At 38.4% G+C, this 16,147-nt stretch overlaps 1 protein-coding gene across 8 annotated transcripts in view; it reads right to left on the bottom strand.

The window, feature by feature from the left end:
* Positions 1-16,147, bottom strand: part of LOC128262430 (laminin subunit alpha-1) — a 73,976-nt gene that overhangs the window by 28,110 nt on the left and 29,719 nt on the right. For 3 of the 8 annotated variants that reach the window (XM_052996686.1, XM_052996685.1, XM_052996687.1), the window contains exon 1: positions 2,015-2,796. The exons of the other annotated variants lie outside the window; for them this stretch is intronic. The gene's annotated coding sequence lies outside the window, so the exon portion shown is untranslated. Of the gene's footprint in view, positions 1-2,014; positions 2,797-16,147 lie in introns of those variants that run through there. 8 annotated transcript variants of the gene reach the window in all.

Here is a 16,147-nt window from a genome sequence, read left to right as displayed (position 1 = left end):
CAAACAGTCACAACCAATATCCAAAAAAAGGTCGAAAAACAAAGCTTTATGAAAAGGAACCAAAATTGTACGAACCCTTAGTGTAGTCAATGTAATAGGTGTTTAAATTGCTTAATATTATTTTTATATTTCTTCGTTCAGCTTTAAAGTTTAAATGACTCTGTGGGATTTGATTTTTTGAAAAAAACAAGTGCCGAAGGAGAAAAGCTAAATCTAAAATCTATCCACAAATTTAACCAAGAGATCAAAACATTTGTGCAAACCTGAATGATCATCACTCATCTCATGATCACATTTACGTTCGTTCCTCAGTCAGAAATCAAATCATAGGGTACCCAAACTTCGAATTCCCGCAGGCCTTTGCTTATGTTTGGTATGCCAATTTAAGCATTTTTTGTTTGTGGTTTCGCTCTCTGGTTTTTTGTTGCTTGATCTTTGATCTACAATTTGAAACGCCGAACAAGAGTCTTGCAGGGCGGCCGTTAGATCGAACCCGATGCGATCTTTTATTAAGGGAGTAGGAACTTGTTTCTGCCGCGGCTCGGGAGATTGGGCAGGAAAACAATGGCCAGGCGCCGCCGCTTTCAAGTTCAATGCGATGCGATGCGATGCGGAACGACGAGGAAAGATCCTCAAGATCGATCGAGGAGCGGGTCTAATTGGGTCAGCCGGTCTTTGAGACTGTGAGCCGTTTAATTGGATTACCGCCTCTGTATCAAACAGTCTTTATTTTTGGCAACACGCGCCCATCTGCTCAAGTTGACTCACTCATCGTAAATACTATACAACTGGGTGCGAGTTTTGCAACTAAGCCCTTAGACTCATTTGAATGCTTGCCCATATTTGAGGAGTCGCATTCCACATTTATCATTGAGCAAACATTAGTATCGTTGAGTGTGATGTGTAAGTCGGCCGATGGAAAAACTCATCTTGAGAGGGAAAAGCGACTTGTAAATGTTATCTATGGCCTGGCAAACAGAGTTTCTTAGACAAAAGACAACTACTGTGGATGTTTCCGGGGAAGGGAAACCAGAGAGCAGTGGGAAATAAAGGGGGCCAGGCCATAATGCCATAATGCCGGGCCCCAGGTTGCAACTCTATTAGCATTCCCAGAACCAGAAACAAGAAAGTCCACGCTGTTCATCCATAAATCTGGCGCTGCTCTCAGCACTGCATCCCATTAATCATCATGATGTCCCAGTCCAATCATCACTTGCAAGTCCAGCGGCCACCGAATATGTGGACCTCTTGGGGCGTCAGCTAATGAGTTATGGAGTTATGGGTTTTTGTGGCTGGCTTTGCGCAATCATTTCAGCTATTAGCGCTCCACCACTCACTGATTTTGTACTTTTAATTAAGCAGCTTTTATTGCCAGCTGCCAACCTCCTCGGTGGAGGTGTCTCTTTAGCCCAACCAGCTGGCCGGTTGTTAAAAGTAATCTGCTAGTAATTACATATGTAAATCCATAAACGCAGAGGCGTCTAATATAACGAGATGAAGCCTTGGGCAACCCTAAATCGAAAGCTGAAACCTTAATCAGGGGCAAGGTAAAACGCAGAAATACTAGAAGCCCTTTTTTCGATAAGAATGGATTTTAAAAGGCAGAATAGAATTGTCAACATTAAAGGCCAAGCTAAAAAATTATTCAACAAACTTTTAGTTTCTTTTTGTTTAGTTATTAAACGTGATTAAACTAAATTATATCTGTGGAACTGCAAAACAAGTTTTTTAATCCAACAAACACAGATTTTTTCTTGGAAACATATAGAACAAATTTTTATAATTAAATTTTTATATTATTCTACAAACTTTGAAGAGTTTTTCTTTTATAATCCCTAAATATTTCTACATTTAATTATATTTATTATTTTAATTCAATCAAATAAAGAATTTCTTGGACAAACCAATTTATATTTATTTATTTCAATATTATTTATTATCCCAAAAACTTAAAAAGTGTTTTCCTTTTTTAAATACTTTTATGCACAAAATATTGCAACATAGATTTATTCACCTCGACAGGTATTTTCACATTTTGTTTATTTTGTATTGGCACTAGAAGAATTTCCTTCTTAATTTTTGTGTAACAAACACATTTTTTAAGTCCACATAAACATATATCTATAATCATATAGTGGGCGTGTCACGATCAACCGATATCGCGCCAAGATGGGCGATCATCAAATCAATTTTCTTTCTTTGCATTGCAAATTTTTCGTTATCTACGCTGGGAAATCGACGATGCGATGCACAAATCAACATAATTGCACCCGACAAGAGGCGAATCGGTGGTTTTGGTTTTGGGGGGCAGAAAGAAGCGGTCGAGGTGGGGCTTTATTCGACTTCGAGACTTCGGCTCCAACTTCAGGTGGAGTGAAGCGCCAGTCACGTCCCGTTCACGGCGCGTGCGTCGCAAATCAAGTGCAAAAATAGATCAATCAAGCAATCAATCCGTCCAAACGCTCTCAGCCAACTCCCTCTTTGTTTTTCCCGATTTTCCGAACGTGCGGCGCGAACCGGTGGATCAATCAATCGAAATTCACGAAAATCAATGTCAACATTTTACTGCTGAATCGATTTTTCTCCTCTTTTCGCCACTTTCTCAGAAGTGCACACAACACACAAAATCCGAAATACAAAGAAAAAAGTCTCTTCTTTGGGTTTATTTCTGCACTGGGCTGTGGGCTGTGTGGCTTTAACAATTTCCCACACCAGCACGCGTTATACGATCGCGATCGCGGCCGATTTCCATGAATCCAAACGCGCGCGTCGTCCCATTGCAACTGATTCGACTTTTCGAATTTCCGTCGCGATACCGGGGTTTTTTTCTTGGCGCTCGGTTTGGCTGAGAAACCCGAACAGTCTTCGTGCGCTTTACATTCTCTTCGCCAGATATACTATTCCCTTTTAATTCTCTTAGCCATATATACTCTTTGGCGCTCTTGATCTTTCACCTGTTAAAATAATTATATTTGTACTTTTCATTTCATTTGTGAAATTTTTTTTTTTTTATGATTCACATTTTAATTTTATTATTTGAAGTTTTTAAGCCGTACAAGATTTAATTTCGCTGGGATCTGATTTGTCTGAAAAAAGCTAGAGTTCTGAGCATGTTGCCAAGCGCACAATATGTTGCTAGTGATCGGCAACATTTGTTGCAAAGAAAATGGATTAGTAGAATCTTACACTTTTTTAACAACTGTATCGAACTTAAAATGGGCTACAATTGGATGTTTAAATTCTGCCAATAATTTCAAAATAACAAACAATAAGTGATATCCAAGAACTTCGAAAAAAAACATTATGTTTGTAAATTAACGACTTTCAAAATTGCGTAGCCGATTTATAAAATTCTTGTTTATTAATAGTTTTAAAAATTAATTACTTTAGAAGTTCTACTAATAATTTCATTTTAAACATAACAACTAACAAAAAGTAGTATTCGATAATATCGAAAATGGAGCTTTTAGTTTGTTAATTAAAGAATTTCGGAATTGCGTAGCCGACTAGTTGAACAACACAATGCTACTTAAAAATAAAAAGCATTGAAAATGTTGGAGCACCTGTTGAATTAATTACAATTGTTTAAAAACGAAGGAAATCTAAAAAAGGATATTTTAATCTTTTAATGTTTGACATATTAAAACCAACAATTTGTAGCCTCTTCTCAACCAATGATGTTTGTGATTGCCGTGTCAGCCTATAATCCCATGTGATCTAAGCCATATGCCATTTTTTACCTACAAAATATTATGTACCCGAGACTGCATCCCACTGAATTCTTTTTCATCTTCAGCTCTGTGATGCAATGGAGAAAAGTAAAAGATGAGGAATCTAAAGACGGGGCTGGAAAAACTCAAACAAGAAACCGACTCAAGGAAAACATCTAGCAATTTTTCCATAATCAGCCAGTGAGCTACAAATAGCTTTTGGGTTGTCTGCATATGGGCACCGCACCTTGCTACCAGCAGCAGTTTCTGTGGCAGTGCCTGCTAAGCGGCTGAGATACTCCAGCCATCCAGCAATCCAACAGTCCACACAGTCCGACAATCCAGCAATCCGCACCAGACATGGCCAGAACGGCCAGACTGGCGGGCAGTGAGATCTGGCCTACGACTGGGCCTTTTACACTTGGTCGAAACAAACATTCCATGTCACAAACGCAGTTATTTATGCGCTTCAGACTGGACTGTGGACGGCAGCTTTTTTTCTCTTGTGACATTGTCACATGAACATGTCGCGTTAACCTTTCGTTTCTAGCCGAAAGGCAAAGGCAAACGCAATGCCAAAAACGCAACCGCAGGAGGCCGTCCAAATGATGGCCATAAGCTTGTATGCATGTGAAATCCTAGCACACAAAACTTATTATTCCCCACTACGAACACAACTGTCAATATTTTAATTGCCGCCGCACTGAGCAAAAAATGAAAATAATATAAAAGCAAAACATATACAGCCGGTTAAAGAAGTCCAACTTCGAGTCCACTGCGTGTGTCCGCATTCTGTGCGCAGAGAGCAGCGGGAACATTCATTTTTCTTTCCTTTCTTTCGATCTACAGCTGGTCGGCTACTTTTTCCAATACAGCAAATCGTCTTGGAAACGTGCCAAGCATTTTAAAAGCAAAACGATCGCCATGCCTAAGTGGTTCACATGTGGCCGACTGTCTCATCGGGTTTCGTAACCTTTTTGTCACCAATTAGTTAGGCTTCGTCTAAGTGAGCTATAAAAACGTCAAAAACCAAAATACTGGAAAAATTCGAAAAACTTGCTATAAATTATGGCCCATAATCGGACGAGCGTCGCATAATGAAAAGCCTGGTATTAATATTTTAGTGATTTCTTTTCCGTCGAATTGTTGCGGACAACGCAGAAAACTTAATTAGGCACCCATGCTGGAAATTACGTATGCAAAATGCGCCTATAAGACTCCCTCCACAGTCTAAAACTGCATTGTTAGGGTGTGTTTTCATCGAATCCAGAAGTGGTTCGAGCGGGGGAGTTGATCTGAAACGAGATTGAGGCCTGGTCTACATAACAACACGTGCCGAAGTGCAGCCGAAAATAAAGCACTTTGTTGATCTTATCGCCAGACGACCAAAATTACAATTGAAACAATTGAAGACCAAAAGAAATGGTTATAAATAGCTACGAGCATTTTTGAAATCATTGCCACTGCTTTGGGTAAAGTAAAAAACAAGGTCAAATGGTTGGACTCGAAAAAAATAACAATAAAACAATTTTTTTTGTTGTTTTTTGTATGTTCAGTATTAGGAAATTAAAAATATATGGGTAGATTTTTAACAGCATTTTACTTATACATAATTGCTTTTAGATTTTCTTTAAAAGAGTATTTATTTGACTATAAAATATTTTTATAAAAATAATCATAGCAGAGCTGTTTATATTTTTTAGCTAAACAGTAATCCAATCCCACGTTAAATTTTAATGAAATAAATTCAACAATTATGTTTGATCATAAAAAAAGAATTACCATTTTTTCTAAGCTAAATAGTAATCTAATCCCATCTGGTCTTAAAGCTAACTAGAAAATCACTTAAGAGATTTTACGCCACAAATGTCAAAGTCAAGCCTAGTAAAATTCGAAATAAAATCTGACATACTCGCAGACCCCTACGTATATCTCATAAACCTCTAACTGCAAGGTAACAAAGAGTAAATGGAAAGATTTAAATCAGCCGGAGATTTGTTGCGGTCCCGCGAAAAGAGTGGAAGAAAATGGCTATAAAATGGGGGAAAAAATGAAAAACATAGAAAATACTTTGCTGGCAAACAGGAAATCCTACACACACAGGCTTCTTTAAGCTGTGCAGCAAATTATCAAAACGCCAACATCTTTTTGACAAACTGCGAACCGAACCCCGTCTGTTCCCGTCCATCTCCCAAAATCCCCTTGGTGGTCCCGACACACACACATTTCGCCATTTCGCCATTTCTCATTTCTCAGTTCTCATTGCTTATTGGAGAAGAACGGACGCTTAAGACAACTTTTCTCTGATTTGTTGCGATCGCAATCGGTTATGGAGTTTGGAATACGTTCCAGTTACTCCTGAGGTCTATTACATGGCTCGTTTGGGAGATCGCTTTTGACGATTGACGATTGACGTGCCTCACCGTCATTTTTCATGCAACGATCTTTTCCTTTACGACGTCCCATTCTGTGAGTCCCCGACTCGGTCGTCATTCAACGCATCGTTGACCTATTGAACCATAATGCCGGAGTCGTTTGCACTGCACATGTGCCGCAAAAGGATCGTATCGGATTGGATGGAACCGGCTCTTGGTGCAAGGTCTCCCAACCCATATCCCAACCGATATCCCAGCCCAACCCTTTCTCCCCCCAAAAGTCACGTTTTGGGAACCTGTTCCTGCCGCTACTTTTCTCGCATGAATCATTATTTGTTGTGCCCAGTTCGAGATCCCCGCACCGGGGAGATGGAGGCGGCTAGTGGAGCCCCGGAAGGTTCCTGTTCCTTGGCCACGGACAGCTGCAAGTTTGGCCAGCTGAGTGCCGCTGGGTGCAGCAGTCGAGTCGAGGCCTCCTCGTTTGCGATCATTTGTGATTGATACTATTTATTGGTTGTTTTGGCTTCGGCCTGTCCAGGAAGATATGCCAAACTGAATGGGCCACTACGCACGGCTTTCACCAGGGCTGTCAGGAGTTGTGGAAAAATATCTTTTGGGTGTTGTGCCTGCTAAATAAACACATAATGATTATTCTAGTTAGCAGTTGGAATCCATCTAAAGTATAAAATTGGTGATTCTTTTGGGATGGCAGTACAACAAAGCGAATGAACTTTTAAAACTTATTTTTTTATAAAAATATTTTTTAAATAATATTGAATTTCATATCATAACATATGACATAGAAAAAAATGTAGTTGTATTATTTAACTTTTTTTTTTCATCATAAAAAAACCCAAAAAATTAAAAAAAATTAAGTGCTAAATTTCAAGCTGTTCTGTGTTTTAAATGACCAGATTATTCTTTGACAACCCTGTTAGAAACATGCCTCTCCTGTTAGTTCTAAATACCCCAACTTCTTCCTTTTTCTATTCGATCTGAACCCAAAGCGCCTATTGATGAAAGAATTTCACCAGAGGCCCTGAAAGTTTTTCAATTTCTAACTGCGAGGTTGATCGCCCCCTAGGATATCTCTTTGTTCGGTACAAGCTGGCCTCGTCCAGGCACTTCTTATAGCTTATAGATTACACCCGGGCATACATCGCCCATACCATGTTTATCTATGGACACGTATCCGCGTATCCGGCGTGGAGCGTGCGAAAAAGTGGGCGTCCTCGGGTTAGCAAAATCTTCGACCTTTTGATCTTGTTTCCACAGCCAGCTTTTTTGCTTTTTATGCTTTTTTTTTTGCTTTTTTCCTCATTGGCCAATGTGTTTTTTGGCCAGGGGCAACTTTTTGGTGGCTGCAACTGTTGCATCGCCGCCGCTGCAACTGTTGCAACTTCCTTTGCGTGTCAAGTGCAAATGCATTAAGTTTTGACGTTGGCCAAATGTTGGCTTTGCTTGTTGCGGTTTTTATTTTTGGTGCGAAGGCAGCTGTCGTCTTGATTTTAATTGATTTTTTTGGCGGCAAAATCGTTGTTTTAAGTAGTGAGAAGAACGTGTTGCTATGAGGCGAAAGTTTATCGTAGCCGAAATATGGTCAGGACCTGAATAAATTACTGGCTAAAAAGGAAGTTAAGTGGTTGAGTGAGATAAGTATTAGAATCTATGTGTACAATTTTAAAGTAAATAAATTAGACGTTGCTAAAATATAAGCTAGCATTTATAGTCATTTTATATGTCAACAAACAATTAAAACACGGGTTCATTGTGAAAATTATGAGCTTTTAAATTGAAATAAACATAAAATAACAAAGATTTAAATTAAAAACAACATAAATGTAATCGTTTTTTAAAATTGGGTACTCAAAGTACCGGAAATTGACATCTGCCGAACAAAACACACAACTCCTTTGCTGGTTTTTATCTGTATCCATTACCACATCTAGTAACAATATTCCGCCCAAACAGCAACGAATTTATGGCGCCTGTCATCATTGAAATTAGCAATTTTGTTTAATTGCAATTTACTTTTATTGGGCAAACAACAATTTCCGTTGGCGATGCCAACTGCAAATGGATTGCTTGACGATCCTCGCCGTTTGCCTTGTTAATTGCACCTGTGATTTACGTTTTCGAGTGTCAACACACGCAACGAGGCGGATGGCGATGAAGAGTAGAATGGCCGTGGCTAAAATCTTCTATTTACATGGCCGGATTGATTAAACGCCTCGAATTGACTTCGGTTTGCGGGTAACCATCTCTTATACAGTACGGTGAGAAATGGTGATTGATTAGACGCATTGGGGGAAAGTCCGAAAGATGGAAACGCCCACAAAAAAAAAAGGAAGTGAAAGATGCTCTTGGCCAAAATGCAATCACTATCTAAATGCCTTTGACATGTCTTGGTGATCACCGCAGAATCGGAGAACCGACATATAAAACTAATGGCAACAGAAACATTTTCAGCTCTCCAGAGTTGTGTACCAAAAGTAACTACCACGGTATACGATTTTTACGAGTTTTTAATGTGATTGGCATGCGTTGAAAGCATTCCAATAACCGTGAAATAGGAACTGGAAATCTACGTGACTGTTTCGTGGATGACTCAAGCTTTCTCAATGGGTTTTCCATTTTTAATCGAACTATAAAAGAATTCTAACGGGCACGTATGAAATTACTTATCAGCTTATATTTATTAGTTATCATTTAAAGGGTAATGAAAATAGCTGATTGACTTTATTTTTTTTCTGTGTGTTTGAGATACATATAAAGTAAGTGAAAAATAACCCCAAAAGCGAGTTTACAATTTAAATCTCTTATAACTCTTTTCCATGTGAAAGCACAGACAGGAATAAAGAAAAAAGCTGTCACCTGAGCTGACATTAATTGCCTGCCGTGATATATATTTTTCTGGGACCACACGAAGATCTGCCAGACTCTTTGGGAATATGACAGACGACCACAAGATCTGCATTGTGTGCTGTTTGCTGTTGCAACAATGTGTCCAACTGCTGGACCCCAACCCTTCCCCATTTTCCCCTTTTGGCCGTGTCATAAAAAATGTTGGCAACTTTATCAGAAGCACAATTTAAATGTCAAGTTGATGACGTGTCGTGTCTGTTTGTCTCCAGGAGGAGGTTGCCACAGCACTGGATCTCGATCTGAGTCTGGGATGCAGATGTAGATGTTGTTGTGGGTCTTCCAAAGTCAGATGACTTCAGCAGCAGCTGGCACACAAAATCGCAGCCGACAAACGGAAGTGCAGCAGTCTAAACAAATTCAAGTGAAACCGCAACTACGGGATGTGTGCTAATCGTCCACAGCATGAAACACGATCAAAACACAGTGCAATTTTAATGATCAAAGTTCTCAGGGGAGCTGGGATGAAGGGGATTATTTTTTGATCGGAAAAATGCTTCATTCTCTCATGTAAAATAATAACATTTTGAACTCTAGATGTTTCTATACAATTCTTTACAAAATTTCGATTAATTTAATTTAATTCTTTAATTCATTCACAAAACTATATTATTTTATGTTGCCCACAATTTAATATGAAAAGATTTGTTTGCTAAACATAAAAAAAGCCATTAATACAACAAAATGATAGGAATTTTTTTATATGTGATACACAAGTGCCTTTAAAATATCCTTTATATTCTTTTTATAACTTATATAAAATCCAAACATCCGTTTGATTCTAACCATTAAATTGAACTACGTTTGCTACAATTATTGTTAGTTTCATTCCCCACACCATTCATATTTTCTGTGTACAGAACCAAACTTTCCATCCAACTATTAATGACTCACAGATTCATCATCTCACACTTCGTCGCACACAAATTGAGGCGGAGAAAAGAGGCTACAGGCAGCGCTCGTTAGGTGCACACCCCGTTCAATGGATTTATGCAAAAGGGCCCAGATCCAGGTTCAACGGAGCCTCCATGGTAACAAGATCATTAACGTGCCACATGCCGCTGCTGACGGTCAAAATTCAAAGCCGCCACAGTAGCAACGGCGGCAACATCATCAGCAGCAGGAGAATGGAGAGGCCATCTGCTGTTTCCATAAATAAAAAAGGAATCTCCGCCTGTCTTCCTCTGCACTGGGATTCAGTTGGCAGCAGAAATTATGACTGGGGCTGAGGAAAACATTAGCAGCAGGTTGGAGGACTCTGAAGGAAAGCCGAAAAAGCGAGCGGATAGTGTGGCGCGTTTTTTATATTATACCCTTGCAGAGGGTATTCCAATTTCAGTCATAAGTTTGCAACGCAGTGAATCACTAAACGTGTTGATATAGCCATGTACGTATATATCCGTCCGTTTGTCTGTTTCTACGCTAGCATCTCAGATTTAAAACTATCTGGTTGAACAGTTTCCAAAAGTTTGTCTTCCATTGGTGATGGAATAAAAGTTCTCAATCGGAAAAATTAATTTAAAATTTATAGCTTTGCTGTTTTTCAATTTATACAAAAATTCTTCGAGATTTTTTACTGGTTTACTATTATAAAAATCGGACAAGGATATCATATAGCTTCCATAGACAGCTTCATTGTTTACATAACATTTAAAAACATAATATTTGTCATAGCTTAAAGGGTGTATAAACTTCATTGGTTTCTTTTTAGTTTTAATATTTGCAAGTACGGCGAAACCGCGGCTTTTTGTTGTGCACCGCCTCGGGAGGTTAGTCACACATGCGCGGTGGTGATAATTCAACGGCCACAGCAACATTAAATGGTAGCAGCCACAATGAATCCTCATCTTCGTCCACTGCCTCCGCCAGCAACATGCAACATGTTGCCGGTGTGTCTTGTTAGTTGTGAGCGCAGAAATCGTGACAAAGTGATGCCATTGTTAGGCGCAAATGAAGAAAATGCCATTGTGGAAAAGTCGCTGAGCGAAAAAACAATTGCCGTGCCTTGTTGTTGTTGTTGCTGCTGCCGCCGTGAAAATGCTTGGCGCACGTTTTGTAATCAATCAATGCGCTGTTAGAAGCCACAAACCAAAAAACCAAGACCAAAATATTTTCTTGCCATGTCTTTGGGGCAAGAGCGAAGAGTCCAACGAGTTGTCATTTAGATTAGAGAAGGTTCCCCCGGAGAAAGTATGGCGAATTTTGTTGATCTGACAAGGAAAGTTGGTCTGAAAGTCAGGGGAATAATATACTTAAGATATGGCCATCGTGTGGGCATGAAAAGTGCTAACAAGAGTCAGGGATAAGAAATAGTAGATGGTGTCACAAGTAACTCAAGTACAGAAAATAAATAGACATACTTTTGTATGGTGTTGACTTTTCTTACAGCTTAAGAAATTAGTAAGTAGATAATCATTACATATTGTTATCAAATATATTTTTTTATATAAATAAATGGCGCATTTAATCACTAAATAGTCCAAAGGTAAAGTTTGTTATATTTTCAATCTCTGAGTAAATTTAATTTGCTCAAGAAAAAACTTTTGTTTTTAAACATTTTTAATCAATTAAGTAATAAAGGTTTTACGTATTAATAAACTTTAGTTTCATACCACAAAACACACTTGATTATTTGCCAGTATCTTATTTAATCAAATAAAATAAATACGGGTTTCATATTATATTTCACCAACATATTTTTCCCACACAATCCTTTCTTTATGTGCATATGCCATGAGAAATCGATGCCTCCTAGGAGCCATCACCTTAAGCACTTTGTTGTCAATGACACTTAGTTCTCCACCCCCAAAAGAAGATTTCTGTCTGGCGAATCATTTGAAACTCCTAGAGAGTTTTCTGTTTACGAGCAGCTAAAAGTCACACCGAAATTTACACTCACCTGCCCAAAGAGTTCTATTTATACAAGGCTCGCAGCACCTGCTTCTCACTTCCTTAATTTCCGAGTGTTAATAAACTGTCGGTGAACTGAGTTGAGTTTGGCGATGGCAGGCAGTTGAGTTCTTTTGATTTCCATTCACAAAATGTGGCAGCCATAAAGTATGAATCTATTGGACGGCGAACGCAATTTGATTTCCATGAATGGAGTGCAATTCAACTTGTGTTGATTTTACGAGAATTGAATACCCTCCTCCAGCTCCAGCCAGGCTAATTTTATAGCCAACTAATTTTTATGAACCGCCAAGACAGAGCCTAAGTTTCCCAGTCTCTGGCTGACCCTAATGAACTGACTTGGGACTCCAGTATCTTGGTGCCGGACTTTTTGTTTTCCCCTCAGCAAACCCCCAAGTTGGAGTCTCGACGAAAATATATGTTGCAATGCCCAGAGACAGAGGAGACTTGAAAAGTTTATTGACTGGAAATAATTTATTAATTATTGTATGCGCTTGACTTGGGTTTCATTCAAGTCGCTGCGAGAATATTATTTTCTAATTAATATTTTTCGTCAATGATTGGGAGATTATTAATAATGGCTTTTGATTTGGGTGGCATTTTAAAGCTGATTGTGAAGCTTTGGTTTTGCAACAGACAGATAGATTAAATAATAATTAAAGCAATTGTTTACCCCAGTGGCAGCTAGTGAAGCGAAGTGTTAAATGACAAAATGAGATATGAAAGCCTGTTTCGGGTTATTGATAGTGTTTACGAGAGTTTATGAGAGGAAGTGGTTTATGTGGTATTTGTTTACTACCCAATAAAGTAAGTTGTTTACGCTTTACCATTAAAACGAAATAACTTGATTTTAGCCATAGTTTTGAGTATCACGAGCTGTGTATTATCTTAAAAGTCTTTTAAAGACACTTGAGCCGAGGGTAACCATCTAATCTAGCCAACATAAGGCCTTTCTAAATCTGCTACCCACACGAGGTGGCTAAAATGAAAACGTTGCATGCATGCAGTATCCCCGAAAATAGGACAAAATTCCCTCTCGAACATATGGCTGGTTGGCTATAAATCTCAGCCTTTGTCTTGCCCAATTTCAGCTTGGAAGCTTGAAAACTTGGAGAGCTGGGCTACATAGATTTGCACTCGAAAAGTTAGCGGCGCATGCGCGACGAAGAACATTTGTAAGAGCAATTAAAATCACACCACGACCAAAAAGGAGAAGCAGACGACGACGACGACGACGATGACGACGACATGGACTCTGGCGATAGCGAAACATGGCTGGCTGCAACTAGATATAGATACAGAGGGGCACACACTGGAGACAGGCCTTCGATTGGAGGAGCGAAAGTCTGGGCCATAAATTAGAAAATCAAAATGTCAAACTTCTGGCTTCCCCTACTCAGCGAAAAGTGTTTTCGATAATGACCCGGTTACAGTTTGAAAGGCTCTGTGGTGATTATTATACCATTGCAGAGAGTGTTTTAGTTTTGAGAGTAGGAACCAAAATAATATATTTGTAAAAGATTCTTCCCATATGTTTGTAAAGGTGCCACGCAGAACCAATAGTTTTTGTAAGAAATTTTATATTAAATTTTTAAAGATTTATATTTTAGAGTAGGCATTGAAAGAACTTGAGAAAATTACCTAGTTTAAGCAATGTTTAATGTTCATAGTTTAAAATGGTTTTGAGAGGACATTTCTTGTTTAATAAAAATAATTGTCACATCTACTATGTGCAGTTTTTAATATTTTTTTTAACGAAATATAGGTTTTTTAAATTATAAAACTAATACATCCTAAATGTGTAGGCACATATAATTTTTAATATGGTCATCATATATTTCCATTATCTATAATAAAACTTTTCAAGTAACAGTACCTAAAAAAAATTTATTTTATTCTAAATTTTATCACTTTAAATATTTGTTAACTAATAAACACAAGTATTAGGTATCAGCTAGTCGAATTTCCTTAACTTGTTTGCCTCTCAAAGTAATAAATTCCAAAGTTTGGTTGGTTTTGCATTGGCAATTGTAAACAAATTGTCATTGGACAATTACATTTGTGTTGGCCACATTCATTAGTGTCAATGTTTTTGGCTTTGCATGCTCCCGTTACCGTTACTCAGACGATTTATGTCACATTTGTTTGGCCGTGCTTGGAAGTTATTTGAAATTTATTGCCTCCGAGGATCGAATCCTCAACCGCCTGCTCTCGCTCCATTTCGAATGATGCGTTGACAGACTGACGGATAAATGCAACAGCAACAGCAGCAGCAGCCATCGGTAGTTGCTCCATTTTGTCCATTTAGACGCTTCTTGATTACCTTGGACAGTCCGTCTGTCTGCCCGTCTGTCCAACTAGTCGTGGCTCGTCTTGTCTATAAAGATGCCTTTTTGATGGCAATTTTTCAGTCTCATCGCTTGCTGAAAAAGATACTGCGCCGCTTACAATTTTTTTCTTTTTGGCGAGCATAATTTTGTAATTGTCCGGCCTAGTTGGCAACTGAGTCGTTTCAAATTGTTTGCACATGTGCTGATATTAACTTTCGTTGCAGGCTGATCGAGATGAAAACAGTCAAGCAAATATTTACTACTTGATTGCATTACCTTTTCTAAGAATATGCACTATTTCAATTGATTTTCAATATATTTATCTCAAACCTAAGACGACATTTGGCTAAACCTTTTCACTAGAAAGGTCGCAATAATAATTTAGTTATCCTTTTATTTTCTAAAGTAATTTCTAAAATATTGCTTCAGAATATTTAAGATGATTTCATTTTTTTCCATTGAAATATTTAGAGCTCCAACGCTTTAAAACAGACTAATTGAGACGAAGCCAATAAAAATATATTTCTTTTACGGTTTCAAACCTTTCTCTTCTTAAATATGTTTGCAGACTAATAAAGATTAAAGCTCTTTTTTCCTAGAAATATTTAGAGTTCACCTCTCATTTTAATTAACCACTTCAACTCTTTTTAAGGCACCGCCAATGCCACAACAAAATTTGCTCTCAAATCGTATAACTTCATTTGGTTTGAATGGCTTCGACCACCAAACCAAACCCATCGAAAACCAAAACCACAACAAACGCAACCGCATCCACGAAATGCAATTAATTGCCAAGTTATTTAACACAAATATTTGAAATTGTTTCGCTAATCAGTTGGCTAAAACGAAAAAAAAGGGGCAAAGTCAAAGTGGCTACGGTTTTTGTTGGCCATTTTTTCGAGTTTTTGTTTTATTTCGGGTATCCACCGCCTGAGCATTCCGATGTCCATAAAAATGTCAACGCAGCCGAAACAGCAAATGCACAAGAGTCTCAGCTCAGCCTCAGCCTCAGTCTCAGCCCCATGAAAATATGCCGCTCGGCTGGAATTGCCAAAGTGGCTGGCTTGGATTGGATTGGATTGGATTGGATTGGCTTGGCTTGGCTTCTCTTGAGTTGAAGTTGAGTTGGCTGGGGTTTGGTCTTAAAACTGGACACCAGCGTGGCTCCATGCAGTCTGTGCCGGAGTCTGTGGTCAACAGAAAAACAGGGGAATTCAGGGGAACACAAAAGTGTGTCTGCTTGTACAGCGAGCTGCAGCGATTGCTACTTGGTGAGCGGCAAATGGAACTGATTACAAAATATGACCAGCGGCTAAATGTATCTCGCAGTTTGCTGCTTAATTTCCTAGATAGCTGCACAATTTTATGCGTGGGCTATAAATTCCCAGCGAGCTCAAGTCCAAACGCACGTGCTACTGTTGGTAATGGTTGGCATGAACCTTTTCTGTCTTGGCCAACGGCCAAGTGCCAGTCCAAGAAGCCATGCAAATGTGCAATTATTGCTAGGTGCGTTTTCTCTAAGTTTACTTTGTATTAAACCCAATGGTTCTACGTTTATTCTTTTGTTTCACCTTAACAACTTCAATTGTATATATATTTTACCACCAGTATCTGTAAACGATTGACATTATCTTAGGCATTTTTCAATAAAACTGTTTCTTGTTCCCATTAAAAAATTCTTTCAATATTAAGTAAAGGCAGTAATAAATTGTAAATACTTTCAACTAAGATTGGGCTTATATACTTTTTATAGTACTTAAAAGAATTTTTATCACACGTACCATTTGTGTATATGCAATGAAGCGTTTTTGATCCGTAAACTTTTGGCCATTAGGTACAATTATAATTATACTACTATAAAACTGACAAAGGCAATTTGTATAAAGTTTTAAGTTAATTA

The sequence above is a fragment of the Drosophila gunungcola genome, unplaced genomic scaffold (assembly GCF_025200985.1).
Source record: "Drosophila gunungcola strain Sukarami unplaced genomic scaffold, Dgunungcola_SK_2 000001F, whole genome shotgun sequence".
In the NCBI taxonomy this organism is placed as follows: Eukaryota; Metazoa; Arthropoda; class Insecta; order Diptera; family Drosophilidae; genus Drosophila; species Drosophila gunungcola.
Note: the sequence above shows the minus strand (reverse complement) of the source record. Positions and strands in the feature narration are given on the sequence as shown.